At 33.4% G+C, this 25,336-nt stretch overlaps 1 protein-coding gene across 10 annotated transcripts in view; it reads right to left on the bottom strand.

Annotated features, from left to right (window-relative positions):
* TBC1D5 (TBC1 domain family member 5) overlaps positions 1-25,336 on the bottom strand; it is a 578,936-nt gene that overhangs the window by 404,828 nt on the left and 148,772 nt on the right. For 8 of the 10 annotated variants that reach the window (XM_079115503.1, XM_079115502.1, XM_079115500.1 and 5 more), the window contains one exon: positions 22,561-22,769. The gene's annotated coding sequence lies outside the window, so the exon portion shown is untranslated. Of the gene's footprint in view, positions 1-12,886; positions 12,965-22,560; positions 22,770-25,336 lie in introns of all 10 variants that reach the window. The other 2 variants (XM_079115504.1, XM_079115505.1) reach the window with 1 other exon arrangement.

Raw genomic sequence — 25,336 nt, 5'->3', positions numbered from 1 at the left:
ATTCCTAGATGGAAATATACACTACTGGGAAGATAAGGATTTTCCTCAAAGTAATTGATATATCTAATTTAATGCTAATAAAAATTTCAAAGCAACCAGGAGGACAAAGTCAGTCAAATACAGAAGTACATTTGATTGCCTGGGAATATCTGAAAATTTTTAAATGATATGGAGGGAATAGTTCTGTGAGATAGAAAAACAATAAATTTCCAGTACTGTTTTAAAGTATGAGAGATCAATAGATTAAAACTAAGTCCAAAACAGATCTGTAACTACAGAAAAATTTAGAACATAATAAAGGGATATTTGTTAATGTATTGGTTATGAGAAAGAGTTTCTGGATACACAGGTAGACAGAAAGATATTATTGACTAAAATTGGGGAAAAAAACAAAGTACCACCAAATGAAGGAATGTAATAAACTTTAGACTTGTCAAATTTCAGGAATCCATATCAACTCCAAGTAGAGAAATGTCAAGTAAACAGATATATGGATCTGGAGGTCATAATAATGACTAGGCTAGATCAAACTTCTAACTGAAATAGGGACACAATTGAGATTGCCACGAGGAAGGTATCAAGAGAAAAGCATCCACCTTAAGGAATATAAACAATCAATCAGAAAATGAAAAAACCAGGAATGTGTGACATCATTAAAGCAAGAAGAGCAAAGACACATTTCAAAATGGAGAAAAGAAAAACTTAATGTCTGAAAATGTCCACTGGAATTATCAAAATGCATTCTGCCTGGTATAAGGCTGTAAAAAGAAATTCACAGTGTAAAGAAACAAGTAAAGAATCCAGATTTCAAAATGGTATCTTTAGAAAGAGCTTACATATTTAAAATTTAGAATAGCAAATGAGAAAAGACAGAAAGATATCCTGAGGACTGTTCCTAGGGAAACTTTTGTGTCTGAAACATTGGAGACTTAATGGAATATATAAATTTTTTTAAGATATTGTCTGAAAACATCGATTGTAGATTATGAGAAGCTTAATCTGGCAATCACATTTTGCCAAACAGTCACTAACAGAGTAAGAATTCTCAAAAGGCCATCAGTTTTTCATTCAGTCAAATTTTTTGAATATTGTGCTTAAAGTCCATAAGGAATATCAGTTAATTTGTTACCTTGATTCAAACTGGTATCAAGTAATAAGACTGATTAACAAATACCACATTTTCCAAAATGTTTCAAACAAGATTAAATATTTTTTTAGCTGTGGATGGATACATTTATTTTATTTATTTTTATGTGGTTATGAGGATTGAACCCAGTGCCTCACATGTACCAGTCGAGCGCTGTACCACTAAGCCACAACCCCAGCCTCAAACACAATTATTTTTAAGGAAAGAAATATTATCTTAATTACAAAAAAAAAGAAATCAGTATTATCATTTGCTCGGTTAAATGCATGCATGGCTGGCTGCTCAAATAAGAGTCCTCACAATGTATAAAATGGTAGGCCAGGAATTGAAACAGTCCCAACAAAGATCTCATTTCTATTTTCATTTGTTGTTTTTGTCAACAATCACCAAGTATTAATTTACTGCCCCAGATAAACTGACATAAGACAATAAATGAATAATATATTTTACATGCTTTAAAAAAACAGAAATGAAGTCATCTTTTCTTTGTAAAGGATATCTTTCCTAATTAGAGTAATTAACATGCTTCAGTTTAGTTCTCCTTTTTGTGGAAATGCTGCGTATTATATTTGATAAATTCTGTCAAAGAAATACAGTCCCATATTTTCACAAAGGGCAGAGATGTTAAAAATTTTAACTTTCAAACTAAGGCTATTTCTTAACTAGTGAGTAATACTTTTTTCCTTTAAAATTCATTTTAATTAGTATAAATATAATGCAGCATCCTTCCTATAGCATAACATTATAGCACAATATTTGAGATCACTTTTTAGGCATTCACCATTCTGGGGGCAGAGGACATGATGCCGAGGCCACATTACAGTGACAATTTCCCCTTCATTATAGGGGGGAAAAATCATTTAGTTCTTTTTCCCAGAATAAATGAAACAGTTCTGAAAACATTGTAATATATAGGTAATAAGATCTCAAATCAGTAACATGCAAGATAAGCTTAAGTGGTTAATATATTCATATTCAGTTACATGAGCAATTCATACAAATGAAGAGTCCTGTATCAATCTACTATAAACATATGGAATCATACACTTAACCTAACAAACCATCCTACCATAAAGAATTATGGTATCAAAAAACAAATATTTCTGATAACTGACAAAAACCAAGTAATGTTACAGTTTGAATCTTAAGTGTTCCCCAAAAGGTCCATGTGGTGAAGGCTTTCTCCCCAAGGTAGCACTATTGAGGGGTGATGATGACTTTAGGAGGTCCTTGGTGGCCTGCCCTTGAAATGGATTATGAGACACCCTGGCTCTGGCCCTTTCTTCTTTTTCTCCCCTTTCTATTTCCTAGATATGAGGTAAGTGGTTTTGTTCCAGCAATGATATAGTGCTTCATCACAAAAGTAGAGGTAAATTAAAATACAAAAAGAAGATGAAACAACTAACAAAAAGCAAAGGTGTTTATAGAAGGTAACATAGGGAACAGAAAGTCACTGTTTTGAAGATCAAGATGTCCTTGTGGAACAAGTCTTGAAATTAGAAAAAGTGGAAACTTTTCATTACTTCTTATTCTAAGAAACTGATCACAGTTTTCAAAAGAATCTTAAGAGCTAAGAAACAGTAATATAAGCTTACTTTTAAGGTGATCATATATTGTGGATTATAGTAAATTTCTAATGAACTAAATAAGACTCAAATTTTAAAGCCTTCTTCTTTCCCTCTTTCTTCCTCCCTTCTATTTGCTTATCAGTCTGTTTCTTTCCATGCATACATGGACAGGTAAGACTTATTCGAAATTTACAGAAGTCAAATTGGTAGCCAAAATAATTAATAAATTCTTCCATAAACAAACGTAGAAAGTTTTCCTATTTAGTTGACATTTACTTTCTGAATATGGAAATTCTATTGATCAAGTTCACTAGACACAAAAGACTGTTGATAGGTATTTGGATAAAAAAGAAACTTTGTTTCTTTGTCAAATTCAAAAGTCACAGAAAGAATACCTTTGAAATAAACAACTGAATCATCATTCTATTATTTTTTATATTTCAAATCGTAATTATATATAAAACACTTCCTGTGCCTACAGTGTTACCAATAAAATACAAATTCCCTAACATTAACCTAGCAAAATGCACTGAACTTCATACCAATTATACAATTTGACAATATATGCCACTCAAAAATAAGCCTAATGTAATCCATTTGATTTTAAATAGACATCACTCATCTCAGACTATTTTTATGCTCAATATTTCTTAAGGGTCCACAAAAGAATAATTACTAAAATTTGTGAAATGTTTCACAGTCCTTATTCAGGAGAATAACTTGACTAAGGCAGACCACTCACTAATAAAGTGCAACTTAATAAATCATGTGGAATCTTATTTTGTTCAAACCCTTACTAACTCCTAGCACCATCTGTTACCATCAAAACTATATGACAAGATATGATATATAATTAATAGGTAAACAACAATCTAATTAAAATGGACAAATACTCCATGTTCCTGCCATTTGGGAGCTCTAATTACAGACTAAATTTTAAGCTTGAATTAAATATTTAAGCTAGAAAATTAACTTTCCTTCTCGAGCCTTGAATACATTAATACAGATATGTGAAGCGACTTCCTGATGGGAACTTAAACATGTAATTTAGTTTCATCAAAGCAGTTACTAATTGTTAAGCAGCAGTACCTTACCATATGTACACAATAGCTATTTAGAGCTGAAAAGGTGGTTCTAAAGCACCCCTCTGCAACCCTTTCCTGACATAAATATAAAATGTATATACAGCACAGCAGTTAATACCACACATAGAAAACAAATTAGTCTTTAGCCTTCAATGCTTTCTGAAGACAATTAGAATTTGGTCTAAATAAACAAAATAGTCCCTGTAAGTATATGACAAGGTATAAATATAAAAGATCAAAATATATTCCAAGAAAAAACCCAGGTATAAATTTCTCAATTATACCAAACACACTCTGACCTACTGAATTAAAATAGTAACTTATAAGAGTTTATCAGTTCTCTTTTCCTTTCTAACTCTTCTCTTCATGGAATGTAACAGGCCCTGAAAATAATATTTTAGAAAAATTTCAAAACATGACCACTTAAACATGAACATTTTTTCTACATTTTTCATTCTTTTTTTTTTTTTTTTTTAATTTGCTCTTTTTAGTTATACATGACAGTAGAATGTATTTTGGCAGATTACTCATACACAGAAAATAACATTCTACTAAGGATGCCACTCTTGTGGTTGTACATGATGTGAGGTCACCCTGGCCATGTATACAAATACAAGGTTAGGAAAGTTATGACTGATTTTCATTCATTTTTTAATGCAGAGGGCATAAGAACTCAAAACAAATGAAAGACAACTAGTTAAGGGAATAAATTCTCTAAGAATATAAGAAATGTATCTTCTTTCATTGCTATTTTACATTTAGTAAATGGAATAGGAGTGATAAGAGACAAAGGGAAGACAGGTACAGGAGAAGAAAGATGTATATCACTTTTTAAAAATAGGTTATTCTAATTCCTTAAAAGCATAACAGACTAATAGCAGGTGGATATTATGAGTTCAGTTACAAAAACACATCACTGTCACAGGGGTGACAGAAACTTTTTGTTTATATTTTAAATTTTGTTAAACATTTAGAAGACTAACCATTAGGTCTTACTTAAAAATGTCATTTTTATAATTACATAGGGAAAAGTAGTACTGTTGACAGTCAGGGTCAAAGACATATATATAACACCTTTAGTAAATCTCCAGTGTTTGAAATTTTTACCAGAACTTAAATGAATTAAAATTTAAATCATAAGATCTGTTCTTAAGAATAAAAAGGAGATTTCTGTTCTGTTTTGGTAACAGGAAATATATTTAATACACTACAATTAAATACTCCATTTAGGTTTCTGCTAAGGGAAAAATTATTGCTATTTTTTTCTCCCAACGTTTCCTTTTATCTATTCTATCTTAAAACTGCCAGTTTTGCTCATGTTTAAATTTTACTCATGTACTATAGAGCTTTTGATACTCCTAGTATATTTGTGATCCCTATCATATAATGATATGCTATAATTAAAAAACAGACCTACTAAACACCCACAAACTGGTGTGCAAAATAGTTTTATTCATTGGCAAAATTCACTACATAGGTTTAAAGATACACAGTAATTACCCTAACGTTTCAAAAAGATTTGCAGCCACAGACTAGCAAACATCCACAGAAAGATAAAAAGGTACTCTGATTAACTCTTTGAAGTTATTATTTCATTTATTCTATGTCACATAAAGATTTGAAAACAGAGGACAAGCAGTAAAATGTTACACAAAGATAAAAACCCTGTCCTAAATATTTGATGGATATACAAAATCTGGCTGGTTCACATTCAAGCATCATGGTTCTTCTCATATTAAATCAGTCAACTGGATGATAACAGAAGCCCCTCCATAATGTGGGCTAGAAAAGTCTATTCAATTTTATTTAAAATCTGTATGCTGTAAAAGTACATTTCATAGAATTTACTGGGATGACAACTATATAGATATGATATTCATGACATATTGATTAAACATATTGAACTGGTTTTTAAAACCAATTTATATAAATGATTATAATAGTCTATATTATGTTTAGCCTTTGAGACATATGGTAGTAAATTTGAATTTAATTTTAAATAAATTTACATAAATATAAAAAGTTCAGTAATTTTTAACCACCCTGCATATGAAACAGAGCAAATAAAAAAAGAGTGTACTTTATAAATATATTTGAGGCTGAAGCTCAAACAAATCAGAAAATTAAGTTTATTTCTTAAAAAGCAACCAAAGAATGACTGACTTTTGTCAAAAAAAAGTAATTGAGTAATAATGAAAATGAAACTGCTGATTTTTATATATAAATAAGTATAATTTATGAATACATATTTAGCAAGTATGATTTTTATTGACTATATATTCAAAGACACTAATGTAATAAAATCCTAATATATGGTACACATATGTTCAGAAGAACTATTAAGACTGGTAAGACCATTTTGGGAAACTTAAACACTTTGTAAAATGAAAATATATAAAAAAGGTACATGGAGTGTTTTTGACAAATACCGTACTATGAGAGGCTCCATTCTTGATACTAGAATGGTCCTAACTCTCCAAGCTCTAACTCCACAAAACTACCACTATGAAACATGGTCACTGAAGTAGGAGGTGGGTCTTGACCTCATCTCATCCCTAATTCATGACGTAAATTAAATGTCCCATATATCTAAAAATTCTAAAAGTATTAAGCAGGATCCAAGATACAATCTATAAGTTTGAAGTTTACGGTTCCAGTATTATCAGATGCTTATCATATGCCAGTTGCTTTACAGATATCCTTTTCTAGTACTCAAAATAATCAAACCAGATGTTATCTCCACTATACAGATGAAACTATGAAGTAACTTGCCCAAGGTCACAAAACTAGAACTCTTATTTCTTACCCCTAAACACTTCTGTTTATAACACTATTTTCTCTAATATTTTATCCTGAAAATTTTCAAACTATCAAAAAAATTCTAAAAAAAAAAATTCTAAGAATGTTAACAGTGACCATCCATATGCCTACTATCTAGAATCTCTAAGTGACATTTTGCTACACATATTTTTATCACTTTCCTATGTGTTCACCAATCATTTTCAACACATTTCATAGTTGCAAATGCTATACTATTTTTTTCAACATTACAAATATTTTCAAATATACAGAAAAGGTGAAAGAATTGTACAGCAAATATCCATGTATCTCCTAGAATCTTCACTCACATTTGAGTATATTGTTTTATTTTGTCTATTCATTTGTTCACTCTTCCATCAATCCATCTTATTTTAATTACTTAAAATATCTGTCACAATACTATTCCCTTCTACCAAAAACAAGGAAAAGCTGTTGTTCATATGTGTCCACAACTATTATCTTACCTTAATTACTTTCAATTCAACTAACATTTGGCCCTGCGGACTTTCAAATTTTTTCTCCATTTCTCTAACTTTTCTATCAGGAAATCTTTAGAGACAAAAATAGATGCACTAGTAGAAGGGAACTCACTTCTTTTGGGAAATATACATATATTTTTTCTTAAGTTATCAGGAAAAATAAAAAAGAACTCAACTGTTTTTTTTAAACTGTACATCCTGATAACTAAATAGATAAGTCAAACAAGAAATTTAATACATGTATCTCTGAAATCATTTTGCAAACAAAACCTACAAAAACAAATGATTATGATACCGCTTACATTTTTGTGGTATTTATGGTCATGATTCTATGATGGATGGATGTGTATATATATGTATGTACATACACACACACACATATAGATATAAAATACATTTTCTGCTGGTAAAATTTTCTTCTCAATATACATCATGGGACTGTTAAATATCAGTATTTCCTGGGGCTCAGCTGAAATTAATTAATCTTAAATTGCTGTATGACTTCATCATCGTTAACTCCATCTAGCCTTAGTTCTCTTACTCCTTGACTTTTACCACAAATACTTTCAAACTCACTGAAATTTCTAGTTTGTCAACTTCATTTCATTTCAGTCCCTTACTCCTCTAGCTTCACTTTCTTCCTCATCAATCTTAGAGCTGATGAGCTACTATTTTAACTTATGTCTTACTAGCACACTGCCTTCTCTTGCTCTATTTATCAACTGTATTTTCCCAAAAATCTTCCAACATTCACTGACTTGACATCCAATTTGCTGAAATCAAAGGAAATAATGAAACAACAGCAATTCCTCCCTCTCACCCAAATGAAACAACACAGCACAGGAGAAATACCCATTCAAAGAGACAACTTCCAGTCATTATAACTTCAGAATCCACTGTAGTATTCATACCAAGACCACACACTCCCCAGACTTGCCCACCCAATGACAAGGTAGCTAGAGGAAGACCACGGCTGCCCAAAATAGGACATCTCTAATAGCCTAAAGTATCTGTGCTCAACTCCAACATTCCCTGATTATCCACCTGGCTGAGACTTACAAAGCTACGCTGCATTCAGTGGAAAGGCTCTTCCTTTCCACTGTCTTCCTTTTCCTTCTCTTAATCATCAGCTCAGACCTGCATTAGTCTGAAGGCTTTCCCTGCTTGCTCCTGATCCTCTCTTATTTATCTTCTGAAGTCTTTCCCACACAAAAGCTCTTAATCTTCTAATTCCTTCTTGACATATATTTTCAGAGGACCCAAACTTTCAAGTCACACTTCTCCTGTTTCTAGCATTCTCAGTTTTTAAAAAATAATAATGAGCCCTCCTCTTCTGGAAATTCATTCCTTCACTAGTCTTGAATCAAATCCATTACATCACTTCATACATATTACTCCAAATTTAACTATTTTAATTGTTTTCTCTCCTATATCACAACCTCTCTCCCTCCTGGCCCTTTCTCATTAATTTTGATGTCTGCTAAATTAAGAATAAACCTCTTTAAGCCGTGCATCATCCTTCAATGACTAGCTCTTCACAGATAATAGTAAGATAGTACCTTTTAGAGGTCATCTGTAATGCTTCATCTCATTTGTTTATCCACCAACTTTACCCTTTGAGCTGACTTATGTTTTATACCACTCTATGCCAAATGCTTATTAAGGTTATTAGGAATGTCAAATTCATGAGTGCTTTCCAGCACACATTTCTGATCCCTCTATTCAACACCTGCTTTGTCTTCAAGTGACACCATCACTGTTTCCCTCTTTCATCAACAAGTTCCTCTTTTCTTATTGCATTGTTTGCTAGTAGTCACTTTGGTCCAAGGTTACTGCTCCTCTACATATAATCCCTGGCAGTCTTATTTCTGTCAAATACCTTTATTTACCTTTGTTTTGCCAATGCCTGACACAATGCTTGAAAATGCTAAGCAAATTATATAAGTTCATGCCAATGTTTATGTTGATGATTCCAAGCATACATACATCTCTTACTCTAACTGATCTCTTAGGTTTGAAAGATCCATGTATTCGAAAGTCTTCTATCAGTAAGATGCCTAGACACAAGTCATCCTCTTCCCCTTCAAAATGCTGCTCTTGTATTCTCTACTCAGTGAATGGTGCTACCAACCAATCAGTCAGTCACTTGAGTCTAATAACCTGTATCTCCTTCTTGACCTTCTTACATGCAATCAACTACTAGAGTTAGTCAAATCTACCCCCTTTCCCTTACTCTGATCCTAACTTACTTCAGTGTCTCAATTTCTCTCCTAATCTGCATTTATCTCCTAATACCTGAGCTCTTGAGTTCTCTCTCCAATTCTGATAGCTACATGTCACTTAACTATTCCTTCTAACAACCAAATCTGATCACATCTCTCCTTGGTTTAAATTCAATAGGTCACAATGCCTAGAACTGCACTTTGAAGCTCAGTTTTTCTCTTCTTTTTCCTCCCAGGAAAAAAAAAGTACAGACACTTAGTATAATCCATAAAACCCTTTAGAAATAGCCTCAGGTCTCAATATTTCTCAATATGCAAATACAACAACTTGCAAATACACTTTGAGTTTACAGTCATTTCTGGGCTGCTGCAGGCAATATTTTCCTCTTTATGACTGCCTTTTCTTCAACATTTCTTCACACTCACTCAGCCTACAACTACTCTAGGAAGTTCTCTTGGAACCATCTCTCAAGTCTAACTCCAACTTGGTTTAAGAGCCCTTCTTCTAGAGCCAACTGTTTGCCCTGAATGATTCCATCACATTATTTTTCATGAGATGTTAACTTTTTAATTTTAATTTTTTTTAACCTCTCCCCTATAAACTTCAAGTTCCTTAAATAAAGAATCATATCTTACTTTGTTGATTCAGTAACTAGAACACTGTTTGCCATAGTTAAATAATAAGCAAAAAGTGATCTGAAGAAAAAAGTTTAAAAAAGGGAGACTTTAGTGTATCAATAAATTTGTCAATTATTTTACAAAACAAATATAACCCCATGCTTGCTGCTTCTCACCTTCACCCTAAAGCAGAATGCCAGACCTCTACAAGCTGTTCTTACATACAGTCCATATGATTTCTGGGAATTATCCTTAAGTGCATGTTCAGAGCAAGACCAGTCAGCTAACAGTTACCTACTAAGTCAGTCAGCTTTGTGATGCTGTGACAAAAATCTGAGGAAAAACAACTTAAAGGAGGAAAATTTTATTCTGGCTCGTGTTTTCAGAGGTGTTAGCCTGTGGTTGGCTGGCTCCATTGCTTTGAACCTGACGTGAGGCAGAACATCATGGTGGAAGGGCATGGCAGAGGAGAACTGTTCTCCTCTTGGCAGTCAAAAGTGGGGGAAGGGGTACTGGAGTCAAGATATAGTCCCAAGGCAAGCTCCCAAGGACTCACTCCTTTCAACTGGGTCCCACTCCTAGAGCTTCTACAACCTTCTAGTAGTCCACTGAGCTATGAACAGATTAATCCACTGACAGGTCAGAATCCTCTGGATCAAATCACTTCCAAAAGATCTTTCAATACTACTGAATTAGAGGCCAGGTCCTCAACAAATGAGACTTTGAAAAACACTCCAGATCCAAACCCTAACACCTACCATGGGACATGTGTCATTTCACCCCTTTTGCCTGTATGTGGTATTTTAGGTCTGTTGATTCCACTGTTTCCAAAGTATGGGATGTCTCATCTGTTCTCCCCATTCAGGAATCTGTTCCCTGGGTTTTGTACTGTTGATTACAGTGCCTACTGTCACTTACAGGGCACCAACGTGGCTTCTTCAGTACTCCCACTCCCACTGAGGTCCACTTTCCCTCTGCTCTAACTGCTGCTTTGTTAAAGACTACTGACAACCATGGCGACTATGTCATTCACAACACCCATGGCAATGGAGTCTACAAGATGTTAGTTACTCAAAAAACTGACAAAGAAAGAATATCTTTCATGTAGTCTTTCACAGAATACAAGAGCCATGCTGTTTGCCCCCTAAGCATCTTACAATAGGTCCCCTGATTGTCTTATTCTGATTCTTTGTTTTTTTTCTACAGCCCAACCATCTATCTCCCTCCACAGGTCCCTGATACAAGACCTAAACAGGTCTGAACCAGAAAACACAAGCCAGGTTGACTTCAGAAATACTGTTCTTTTAACTACTAAGACTATATTACCCAGTGCTACAATTGGAGAGTGTCCCCCAAAGTTTCATGTGCTGAATGAAGTCTTGGTCCCTAGTGTGGCAGTGTTCAGGTAGTAGAACCTTTAAGAAGTAAAGCATAGTGCAAAGTAATGAGGTCATGGGGGTACTACTGTCCTGGAAGAAATTAAGGCTTGTCTCAGAGTGAAAGAGTTCTTATGAGAGCAGGTTGTCTTAAAGCAAGGCCACTCCACGTGTTTGACCCCTTCTGCATGTAGCCAGTCCCATTTCTGTTTCTCAGCCATATGATGCAGCCAGGGATCCTTGCCAGGATCTTGGCACCTTGCTGTTTGGACCTTCCAGGGGCCTGAATCATGAGCAAGTCTCAGGAATTTTGTTTAGCAGTGGAAAGCAGACTAAGACACCAGATTTAGATCTTTATTTTATTTTTCCTAGAAAAAACTCACTTGTGTTCCTCTTCATCAAAGACTATTTACAGGTCAACTCTGCTAATCTCCATATCCCAGGTATGCCTGAACCCCAAAGTTAACACAGGTGAGGACCACAATGAGGAACACGCCACCAAAAATGGCTTAAACATGAAAATAGAAACCAGAAATATTAAAACACAGAATAGCTTTTTTGCTACATTCCATTCACAAATAGAAGTCTCCCTTTGTCAGAAATATTTCACAAATTAACATTGTTATCGGAGTATCAGCATGATTAGGTCAACAGTGTGATATCACATACATCATAGCACTTCAGGCAGTGGTAGGCACATCACCTCAGTCAGTATTCCTAAAGCTATTTTCAGACAAACACAAGTGGGGGAAAGGATAGCTGGAAAGATGGACAGCATTAAGGTTACTGCTACAACTGGAGGGTTTGTTCTTTATGTCATAAAAACTTTAAAAAAAAAAATGTAGATTTTCCTCAATTCTGTACTCAGTTCTGAATCAACATGAGAAATGTATACCAACAAAATATAACTGTAAATAAGACAAAGAATGGAATGGAGGGGGAAAGAATCAAAATTCTCTGAAAATAGAAGTAAATTGTAAACAAAATGTGCAATGAATATTAACATCATAGATTTTTCAATTTCAATTAATAACTGAAATATATTTAGAAATTAAATTCCTGCCTATATAAACATAATAAATAGGCCAATAATTTAGGTTAATATATTTTTCTATCAATCACTTTAATGGCAGAAATTTTTCTACAAAGTATCATTTCTAAGGAATTTCAAAATATTCAGTTATGAAAAAAGGAACTCTTCATATTTGCCTATTTTGTTATCTTTTGTCATCCCTTCAATAACATTTTTTATGGATTTTAACATCCTGTTCTGCTGGAATTCTTACATTTTCATAAAGAAAAAGCAACTCATAGTATTTAATTGTATTACTTTTAAGTTGACATCTACAATACACCTCCAACCTTAAAAAAAAATATGGTGATGTGCACAGAAACTTAAAAAGAACTTTGGTGTAGATGTCATTCAATTTTAAGCACTGGATAACTTTAATCTAGAAAGAAGGTATCAATTCAGTCATAATTATAATTTTTAAAATAGCAAATTATACCTTAGAGAATCTGGATAGTGATAATTTTATAACAAGCTATAAAGACAGGAAAAAAGAAAGTACCCTTTTCCTTTTGCTGCTTTTATTTTATGTGTAGATTCCTACTGCAGGTGATCCTTCAGACAATATCATATAAGATTTCTAAAACAAAAGGAATAAACATGACCATTTATTTAAAACTTGGGCACTTTTTCAAAACTTTTTCTATTCTCAGTGTCCAATTATGAAGGTACACATAGGCTCCAATACAAGTTATTATGATTGATTTTTTCAACAAAAATATTGGCATATATACTCACAAAATGAATGTTATTTCCAAAGTACCATTTTGAACATTTATATATCAATTGTACTCAAAAAAAAAAAAAAAAAAAAAAATTCAAAATGAGGCATTCCAAAATACTTTGATTGATGGATTATGTGTTCGTCCCAACAGGGCTACTCCAAATGGAAGCACATATTTTAACAAATAAGCTTTGATATATCTGTTAAAAAATCTGCCTCACTAATCAACAGTCACATGTAACAGAAAAACTTAGACACATTTTTCCAAAAAAATTAATTTTCATTTGAAATTTACACATTTAAAATAAATAAGGGGAAGGCATATAAATATTGTAAAGTCAAACGACAAAGGGTCATTCTATTTACTACCTTTTGAGAATTAAGTAATTTTGAAGGTAGAGAAAAAAAATAAACCTATAGCAAGCAGTCTACAATAAATACCAATAACTTCGCTGAGGAAAATCTTTCAAGTTTGCACATATAAATGTCTTACAAAGTTTTAAAAAGCTTTACTCATTCTTTAGTTTTAATTGTAGTGCAGAAATAGTTCCAAATAAGAAATAATTATTCATTAAAAATGCAGTTCCTTTTGAAATAATACCATTATTCTAGAAAAACAAACTGCTATCAATTATATTTTAACACTTTAAAGACAATAACATTATTTTCTGACTTGTGCGGTGTTTTGAAATAGGAATAATTAAAAACTAGTATGTAATTACTCTAGGCATCTAGATAAAAACATCCATACATTAAAAAATATATAAATCTTATTCATTTTCATCAAAAACTCCTCCCAAAGTAGTTTTATTTAAGTCTTAAAAAAATAAAAAAGGTAAGTTTACAGGCTTTGTATTTTATGAAAGTGGAATAAAATGAATATTTGACCACAAACTCTAGGTGTTCAATGCCTTAAACCAAACTACTGCAATTCATATGAAATTCTAAATACAGGATATAATGCCACATAAATAGTATAACAGCCAAGTACTGTCTAAGAAGCCATATGTTTTTTTCCCATTGTTCAAAAAAAGAAGATGACTTTCCGTCACTTATGTTTCTGATTAGCAAGGTGATTTATGCCACAATCACTAAAAATGCCAGCAAGTGAATGAGAAAATGCATAGTGACTGCACCAGATGTGCACAATAAACAGGAATCCCATTGTAATCTCTGGTACTTAGTTTATATGAAGGTAATGTAGGAAACACTCTTGGATATGGCAAAGTCACTCTTTTTTTACATTTGACTATAAATGATATGAAATAAATTGTGTGTTTTATACTTTATGGCATGCATACATTGATAAATTAGGTACCGTTTTGTATCCCGACTTATCTACAAGACAAACCTGGCTAAGATCATGGGGATTAATTGCTTCAGAAGTGTGAAATGCAGCTTTTCCATTCTTTTCTGCACACTCAGTGAAGAAACAATGATTAATCACTGTTTAACTATTCTCTTGAGGATCTACAAGATTGCCAAAGCAGGACTTATCCTCATAAATCCAAAAAATTCAGGTTTAGATTTGTTGCCAACAACAAAAAGAACATGAACTTAAACCCATTTGTTATCAGATTAAAATAATGTCAGTTTTAGACACCTACTGGTACACAATTCTCTTTAATTAGTGACTTCAGTGGGAAATTAGATTAACGTGAGATACAATGTGTTTTAAAAAGTAGTAAGGAATATTTAATTTACAGAAGAGCCTGTCCTAATATCAAATTATATACTATTAAACGTGAGCAGATAAGCTCTCTTAGCTATAGAAATAATTAAATTCTTCTGTTCCATTTATGAAAATTAAAATATACATAATCAGAAGGAAAAATACTTTCAATAGCTATTTCACATAAGAAATGGCTACTTATTTTAATATATTTTATTCTAGACAGCAACAGTTGAATGGAATCTGGCTAAAACTATTTAGTCCCAATATTACTAACAAATGTAAGTCTTATCAAGTATTTACAAGGCTGAAAATATAAAACTCCAAACTTCTAAGACTAAACCATGAATGATCCAAAAACATGTAATGTTTTGATCAGAAATACAGAAGAGCAAAAGTCTCAAACATATTCAAATAATTTAGGCTTTCAAAAATATCTGCAACCCATGTTCACTAGTATACTTAAGACACTGCAACTCTTAAGTTGAAGAAAAATTATTATTCATATCATTTACAAAACTTTGAACATATTTTTAATAACTGAAACCTTATTCTGTCTCAATAATAAATGCAATGTCAGTGATTTAACTGTCAAATCATTACAAATTAAAGACTCAGGGAAATTCCTTTAAATGGGTCAGCTGTTCACAGACTACAAAGGAATCCTAAAGCGGGAATACTCTAAAGTAAAACTTCAAATTTCTATGACAAATAGAAATGTTTGATGAATATATTTTACTTAGAAGAATATAAAATAGAAACAGCCACCTCTCAATTATGAAGGGTTGTTTTTCTATTTGTCTCATTATAAGTTCATATATCTTCTCCTTTCTAATTCATCAACCTTCCTGTTTCTTTCAGGGCTGTTAAGTACCACAAAAGACGACCATAACTGCAAGGAAGAGGAAGGGAAGCTGTTGGTTCATTTCACTGTTCATTAAGCCCTTGAATGAGCGAATGAGAGGAAGAAACAGATTCTGTATTTTCTACACTTCACTTTTATCTAGGACTGGCTCTCCATTATCACAAAAGTGAGAGTAATATCTAGTGCACACACACTGGAAACTTCTCAATGAACTTTGCAAAAAGGAAAAATAAATTATTCACATCACCTGATTTTAAAAGTAAAACATCCTAAAAGGATATAATATTTAAGAAGTATATCTCCAAACAGCTGAATATCTGCAACAGAGTAAATGATTAATAAATAATTGCAGATCAAATGAATACAGACTGAAATATTTTCAAAGCTGAAAACATTACAGAACCTAAAGCAAATTGTTACCTTTTTCCTACATTCCCAGACATCCTCTCCACTCAAAATTTTTCAATTCAAATGAAAAATAATTAAGAATCATCCTCATGTATGTTGCTCAAAATACACTACTAGTATAAAACCCCATGGAGACAAGTTTGTCTTGTTTAACTTAAAAAGATTGGAAGTTCAAGGATAAACATAGCTTACAAGGAAATGTGAGTTCATGAGAATAAGATAGTTGGTATTTCTGCACTAAGATTTTTGCAAACAAGCTTGCACTTTATAAAGAAAAAGTCACCACAAATATTTTACTTAGGCCAGTAAGCTAAACACAGAAACAGATGAAAAAAAAAATAGTAATGCACAGAAGAAAGGTGTGTGAAGTGCACAGAGGAGTGACAAATTATAATGTTAAACAATGACGTATTTAGCAGGGAATTCAGTAAGAAGAGGAAGAAAGAGTTGGCAGCAACAAGTGAACTTTTCACTTGTGAAATGGCGAATCCTCTAAAGACTCTTCTTGGTTAGCCCATGAAATGTCGGGCACTTCTCCACAAATAGTACGTTTCACGTACTACACAATGATATAAATACATACCTAAAGAAACTGGAAGAAAACTTTCATTGTTGCTTAAAGGGCAATGCAATAAGCTACGCCCTGCATTTATAGGCAAACAAGATGCACAAGACATCTTATTTCTAATTATTCCTTCCACAAGAGCCCTCTTCCCAAAGGCAGAATACTAAGAAAGCTGATAGGATAGAGTGAACACTCTCACTTGCCTCAGAAGACAAGTGAATGTATGGATGTATAGGAGATATTATTCCAAATGTCTTTCAGCTCAGCAAAAAGGACATTGTTCAGGTTCTAGGGAAAAGGGAGACTGTAAAGAATTGAAATTTGTTGGCGAACACCTTGGTACACACCTGTAATCTCAGCTACTTGGGGAGGCTGAAGCAGGAAGATTGTCAAATTCCAGGCCAGTCTGGGCAACCTATTGAGAATCAGTCTCAAAATTAAAAAATTGAAAACAAAAAAACAAACAAACAAAAAACCAGCTGGGGCTATAGCTCAATGGTAGAGTGCCTCTGGGTTCAATCTCCAGTACAAAAGGGGTAAGTGGGGGTTTGTTTATTTAAATCAGAGAGATGAGTGAATCACTAGAGATACTATGGGGAATACTCTGCACAGGCTCCTCAATTTTGGGGCCTTATTACTGATCCCACACCACCTACTATTCTAACTTAGGCACTACAGTACGGGTGCACAGTGAAAAAGCAATTTGAATCATGTCACAGGACACCATAAGCAGTATCTACAGCCAGAGGGAGAGCTGAATTGCTAAAGTGTGCAGGGAGCTTGAGCAAGAATGGGTAGGAACAACAACACTATTACAACTTGGAAGCATATGCCCACTCCAAGATATCATATCATACCAGTAGACTTCTGATGCCATTATCCTAACCCATGTTTATTAACTGTGCCTGGGCTGAGGCGACTAGAAGGAATATGTATCATAATAAAGACTATAAACCCTTGACATTTGTAGATTTTTTACAAATACACTTTCACCCTAGTTCAAGAAATCCAAGATATTAAGTACTTCATTTTTGTTAAGTGCATTTAAACAATGAACTACCTACACTGGTATAAAGAAGAAGAGGATGGCTCTGCATCCCATCTTAATGTAGCTTGGTGATTCTCTAGCATTCTATGGAAACATTCACCAACTTGATATTCTTTAAAAACATCAAGAGGTATATCATACATAAATGCCTGTTGTATGTCTTAATTCCATTAATAGAAACATTTTTAATTTTTTTTAGTCATTGATGGACCTTTATTTGATTCATTTATTTGTATGTGGTGCTGAGAATCAAACCTAGCACCTCACACATGCTAAGCAAGTGCTCTACCACTGAGCCACAACCCCAACCCCTAACAGAAACATTTTACAACAAAAATCTTAAACTGGAAATTAAAACACCATATTTATATTGCTAAAGTAAAAAATCACAAAAAAGTGAGAATTACAGAACAAGCCTAAAGAAATGAGAAGCAGCTAATCATGATGCTTCTTGAACATCACATAGGCTAGACACAGCATGAAGTTTAACCAAAAGCTTTCTAAATAAGCATCTGTGCCCATTCTTTGCCTTCTTCCTTTTAAAGATGAATCATCCTTTCTCCTAAGGATGAACCATTCACTTTCCTTTATGAGGTAGTCTCTCTAACTTGTACACATTACTTTAACAAATTTCCATTCTTTTTTGCATTATCACTCTTAAAAATAATCCTCTCTTGACCCCGACTTTCCCCTTCATCTGCTACGTGTGTTTTTCTTCCCACTGTCCCCTGAATACCTCCCACACTTTTGCCCTCTATGGGAAGTTGTTCTTCTCAAAATCTTCAATACTCCCCATTAGTAAATCCAACAGTGAATTCACAGTCCATCTCTAAATTCACTGATCAGTAGAATTTGCCATAAATGATCCCTCCTCCTTCCTTGATTTATTTACATCCCTTTCAGATATCCTCTTACCTCATTGGGTTTCCATTCCTAACTTCCTTCAATCTCCCTCTCTTAATCCTTTAACTTAAGGTTCCCCACGGCTAGGGCCTTAAATCTCCTCTCTAGTTACATTTACCAGATTATATAAAATTTAACTTTTAAATACCTTCTACAACTGACAATTTTCCCTTCATCTCAAACATCTCTCTTGCCCATTTACCCTGTCTGAACTTTGAACTCTCTCTGAACGTGGGTCAATGCATCTGTCTCCTTAAACTCTCCATTCAAATATACAATTTTACATGTTCAAAACCAACCTCCTGACCTTCTCTCCAAATGTATTCCTTTTATTATCTTCCCATTCTTCATGAAATGAGAAGTATCTCTCCTATTACTCAGACAAAAAACACAAAAATTCTTTCTCCACTTATTGCTTTCTCATAACTCAAATCCAACAAACCGGCAAACCCTGCTGTTCAAATCACAACTGTCTCTCACTTCTAACCTTTTATGTGGTGTCTCTGTGTCCTTGCTACCTTAAAATCTGTTCTCAAAATGGCAGTCAATAATTCTTTTAGACAACAAATCTAGTAAGGAAATTCACCAATGGCTCCCAATCTCATTCAGAATAAAAGCCAAATACAAGCCCTTAAAAGATATAAATTCCTAGTCACTTTCTTAATTTAATACCCATTAGTAGAGAGTAACTGCAGTCACATACCTTTAGGCTTCCTTGAACATATCAGTAATATTTTTGCCTTACAGCCTTTGTATTTCCTATTCTTTCTGCCCAAGCCACTCATTCCCTCATCTCCTCCAGGTTTTAATATTCCCTTCTCAATAAAGCTTTCCCTATACATGCTATTTTAAAATCTCTACCCCACTCCCTCTATTATGAAATAACTATTTCCCACTCTTTGCTTTATTTTCCATCATAGAATCACTATCTAACCTATTACACAGTTTACTTATCTAGATACCTGTCAACCTCTTCCCCAAAATATAAACTTAATCAAGTTAAGGATTTTTGTCTATTTTGTTTTCATTAACAGATACTATACTAGTCTTAAATAGGTTTGAAATTTCTCATTTGGAAAAATAGGAAAGAAAAAAAAAATTGTGAGTAAAACTTTCAAAGTCCTGAGAAAAATTATTTTTAAACTTAGATATACTCAACTAAACCATCAATCAACTGAGAGAATAAATAAGCACATTTTCTAATATGCACAACTCAAAAAAATCATCTTCCACTACACCTTTCTAAACATTTATTTAAGGAAATCTAAGAATGAGGATGGCAATGGGATAAAAGAAACAACAACTAACCCAGTAATACAATGAAAAGAAATCTAAGAATGGCCTTTCAGTGAAAGGCCAAGGAAGCATTTTAAAAGAGATATTTGGGGTTAAGTGAGAGATTGCTTCAAAAAGAGTGTTGCTAATCCTAACAAAATATTTTGTGATTTAGGAACCTGAAAGGACAACCATGGAATGCTATCAATAAAAATAGAGGTATATCTCTTTGGTGAGCATTAAACAAAAAGAATGGTGATTTAAAAGTCTGATAAAAACTATATGCAAGGCAAACCACAGTACAAATGTCAAGCATAATGTAGTATAATTTTAAGCCAATGAAAGAAAGTAAAAATATCTTTAATTCTGGAAAATAAATATTCACCAGTCAGCTAGTTTTAGAGGAAAAAAACAGGACAACGTGATTTCTGGATTGATAACATAATTGCTGTATGAGAAAAAAATCACTATGCAGAAGAAATGACAATTACATATAAAATAATAAAAATAGAATCATTTCTCTATACTGTTTACTTAACTGAAAGTCTTATTATTCTCATAAGTTTATTCTAACAATCAAAAAAATAAAAAAACAAGTGTTGGCAAGATATGGAGAACCTGAAGCCCTCAGACATTGTTAATGTGAATATAAAATAGTACAGCCACTATGGAAAACACTCTGATAGTTCCTCAAAAAGTTAAACACAAAATTAAAATATGACTGAGCAATTCTACTCCTAGCTGTATACCCAAAAGAACTGAGAACAGATATTCAAACAGGTACACATGTACACACATTAATAGCAGCACTAATTCACAAGAGCTGAAAGGTAAACTGAATAAACAAACTGAGGTATATACATACAATGGAGTATTACTGTTCAGCTAAGAAAAACAATTAACTACTAGTAAGTGCTACAAGGTGGATGAAAAATTGAAAACATGCTAAGTGATAGAAGCCAAACACAAAAGATCACATATTATATGATTACATTCATATGAAATATGCAGAAAAGATAAACCATGAGGACAGAATACAGACTAATAGATGCTACAGGTTGTAGGTAGGTCAGAATAAAGAGAAACTGCTTAATGATTATTTTATCCTGGTGTGATATAAATGTTTGGAAATAGAGATAGTAAGCAGCAAAATACTGTGAATGTATCAAATGCCTGGGAACTAATTACTCTAAAAGGCTGATTTTATACTTTATAAATTTCATCCAAACAATCTTAAAATAAAGATGTTCTGCTTTTAATTCACCCTTTCCTAGTCTCTTATTTGCAAAGTACTTAAAAGATTTCCATAATTCTTTCGAAGAGTCTTAGGAACTGACATTTATAATTTTGGGGAAAAGAAAACATTTATTTGGAGTTCACTAATCATTTAAGTTTCATTTCAGTTTCTTCTGTTAAATTCAAGTAAAATTAAAAATCATAGATTTTATTTTTGAAATATCACATCAGTATATCTCTGTATGCTAGGATTAGGAATAATTTTTATCTTTCTTATACTTTTCAATATTTACCAAATATTCTAACATAAAATATTGCTTTTATAATCAGAAAAAATGCAATTTATTAAATGGATAAAATGTGAATAAGTACTAGAAGAGACTATTTGGGAAAAGATCTGGGTTATTCAAAGATGATACATAGAACTTACAAAGATAATGATTTGAAGGCATCAGAATGCATATCCAATTAACACAGATAAAATGAAAAGAATACGGAAATATGTACCTTACCATAAAGGCTTGATTCTATCAGGATATGTTCTCCTTTAAAATTCTGAGATATGACTATTTGTGCCTGTGTTCCCACCACACAAGAATCCAGTGAGGGCTCTAGTCTTTCTCAGTAGTTACCCAGTTCTTCCATAAAGTCACATAATAGCTTATAGTCAATGGGGAGAGTGAGTAGAGAGACAAGATAAAGCAGCTTGACTGAGGGGGGGCGGGGGGGCTGTCTCATTTCCTTTACTTTCCCAACAAGTCAGTCATGATCAAATATATAAGTGATGTAAAGCAGGATTTCTGAAATTATAAAACTGACACATTACTGAATAGGAAAGTAAATTTAGTTATTGGCTTCAGCATGTACTACATGAAATATAAAAGAACATAATAAAACAAGAGAACAAAGTAGATCCTACATAGTATAAAAATTACCTCGACTTTTGTTTCAGTTTCATTTATAGGAACTGACTTACAAATGTAAAATTTTGTTTCTTACCATTGGTGGTGAAAGGAAAAAACTGTGAACATGACCTGAGAAATTTTCAACTCTGCATTTATGCTATTCTCCTATTCCTCTAAAAAAATTAAGTGGATAACCAAAGGAAATTAAAATATTGGGGGGAAAAGGCCTATGGATACTAAAAGTATAGCCACAGAAACTGCTAAGACCACTGGTGGAAAATGTTTCTTAGCTTCCCCCACCCCAAAGACTCGGCTAAATTGAAAGGAATATAATGAGGAAAGGGAACAGAACCAAAGAAACTGATGACATTGTAGGAGGTGGAAAGAAACTGGTAGGGAAACCAAGTAACTGTGCTGGAGGGGCATTATTCCCTAAAGGAGTCTACAATCCAAATTTGGCAGAAGTGTACAAATACAAAGAGAGTTCACAGACAAAAATCTACATAATTACTATGGTAAAGGGTATTAACAGTATTAAATTTTTAAATGTATCTTATGAACAGATAGATGCTTACCTTTCAGAAGAACTTTACTAATCCACAAATCTGTTCGACACTTGAAAAATGCATGTTCTTGTTATGGTTCAAGGATGACACCAGCTTGGTACAAGAGATTTTAATTTCACCAAATAGAAGTCTTGACTGGCAAATAGGAACTGAAGAGGAATCAAAATCTGGAGACCAACCAACTTCTCCCTCAACTGAGCTGCTGGAAAAACATCTACCTAGAAAAACAAATAAAATAACTTCAATGCCCCAATTCAGGTAGGGAACCCTAAAACAAACCAAACAATACAAAATGCCAGGCTAAAAAAAAAAAGTCAAAATACTTTAGGCTCTTGGAGGACAAACATTACCCTACTCACTTATCAGTTTCCATTATCTATTTTAACTTCTGAAGAAAAGTATCATTGTATAATACCAATAGTAAAAGACACAAAATACACACAGAGCAAGACCTCAGGATAAAACAAATCACTTGTTATAACTTCATTTAACTTTCTGCTGAAATGGCATAAGAATCTACCCTTCTAACACACAGTAAAATAATATCACATTTTAAAATCATAATATAAAAAATGGAAATTTGACATTTAAAAACATGCAAAAATTCCATTGAAAATGGATTTCAAAGCATTAATAAAATGTAAAATTAGAGTATGGCTGCATCTGTGATGACAAGTGAATATTATTTGTAAGTGAAAAATTAATTTCCATGGCTTTTTCCTAGAGCACAAGAAAAAGTCTTTTTGTCTTTAGTGATGCATTTCTACAAACTGTATTTGATGTAATTACATTTCTATACAAAATGCAAAAGAATGACAAGTTCTTAAATAGGCTATATCCAATTTAAGTAAAAACCTCTTACTAATAATAAATTACTTAACATATCATCCACCTCTAGATTTCATTCTCTCAGTTTTTTAACATTCAACAACCTGTTAAAAAGTTATTGGTGGCACAATATGCGTACACAAAGACAGCAGCCATTAGGTAATATGACATAAAATGTCAGTGGCAGACAACTAACAAATATGATAGCAAATCTAGCTTAAAATTACTGAACGTTGGCAGGAATTAATTAGATCAAACACATTATAGTATCACATGCTCCTTAAACCAAGTAACAGAAGTCACCCTCTGGAAAAAGGATTTCCAGAAACCGTCTTATGGCCTTTTAGATATTTCTATTTTATTAAACATAATTTCATTTGTGTTTGTCTTCTTGTTTGCAATGGTTTATTACATTAAAGTGCAGAACTTTCTACTTGTTTATTTTTGGTATTGGAAATTGAATCCAGGGGTGCTCTACCACGAAGTCACATCCCTAGCACTTCTTATTTTTTTTTTTTATTTTGAGGCAGTCTCACTAAGTTACCCAGGTAGTCCTGAACTTTTGATCTTCCTCCCTCAGCTACAGGTCTCACAGATTTTCTTCCTGGGTTCTTGTCTCATGGGTTCAAAGAATGAAATTCATGGATGGTGGCATAGGACCAAAATAAAAAATAAAATTAGTTTTAAATGAGAGGAACAAAAGGTGGAACTCCCTGTGATGTGAGGAGGGGAAACTGGAGAAAAACTTTTCCCTTTGCGTATACTAGTTTGGGGACTTAGGCTTCTGGATAAAGGCATTGATCTGAGTCCATGCTGAACAACATTAAAAGCATTAAGGCTAAATGTTGACATCTATGCTGTACAGATCTTGGGAAGGTGCCAAGGCTGTTGATTTGGTCCATGACTTTATAGTTGGCTGTGTATTTACAGTCCTTAAGTCTCGATTTTTTATAACCTCCATGTGGGTCCACCCCCTCATTTCCATTTTCCTGCCACTCTGGGACAAAGGAATGCTTAATCTCACAGGGTTGCCTTTATATTTGAAAAAACCTGTCTGAGATCCATTACACTCATTGTCTGACTATTAACCTGCCTATCTTAAAGGGGATAGAAGATGAAAGCTGCCAGTCACAAAGAATGGGGCAATAGGTTCCAGTATTATTAAATTATAACCTGGGGACAAAACAGTCTCCCCTTTTCAAGATCTGCCCTATGTGGCCAGGGGATACTTCTGGGTGCAGCCCTGCCTGTTGCCCACAGAGCTAAAATACAAACACTTCCCCGAGTTCCCATGAATTCAAGCACTGGTGTCTTGGCACTGTTGATTTCTGAAGAGAGAGGTCCCTAACAATCTCTGTATAGTCCTTCCCTAGACAGAGTTCCCTAGATACATAGATATAATAAAGAGAGAGTCTCTGAGTACAATTGACAGTGGGGAATTCACTTAAAGTTGATGACATTATGATGATGATGATAAGGAAGGAGGGTCGAAGAACAATAACCTGTGTTTCAACCCCTTGAGTGCAAACTGGGGAAAAAAAAAAAAATTTAAGGCACAGGTTTTTTAAAATATGCCCAACTGTCTGATCCCTCTCCTGGGATAAAATTTGCTGTGTAAATTAAATGTACAGATAATATACTCACCCCAAAATCAACAACTTCATTTGCAAGTGCCTTCTAGGAAAAAAAAAAAACAGAACCTGCTCTGCTGGAGGTCTACTAGAAGTGAGTAAGTTCTTTTGCGCCACAGGGACCCTGAGAAAGGTGATCAATGTTATCTTAACCAAAATTTGTTTTAGGAGAAAATAACTTGCCCCAGGGAAAATAATAATAATAACAACCCCTTAAGAAATCCATTCTCTTCTGGACAGTTGTTTAAACTATACAGTAAGTCGGATTTGCCAGATACCCTACTCTGCTGCTTTTGCCTGAAAAAAAAAAAACCTCACACTGATGA

The sequence above is a fragment of the Sciurus vulgaris genome (assembly GCF_902686455.1).
Source record: "Sciurus vulgaris genome assembly, chromosome: 16".
NCBI lineage: Eukaryota > Metazoa > Chordata > Mammalia > Rodentia > Sciuridae > Sciurus > Sciurus vulgaris.
This window is presented reverse-complemented; position numbering and strand designations above follow the sequence as displayed.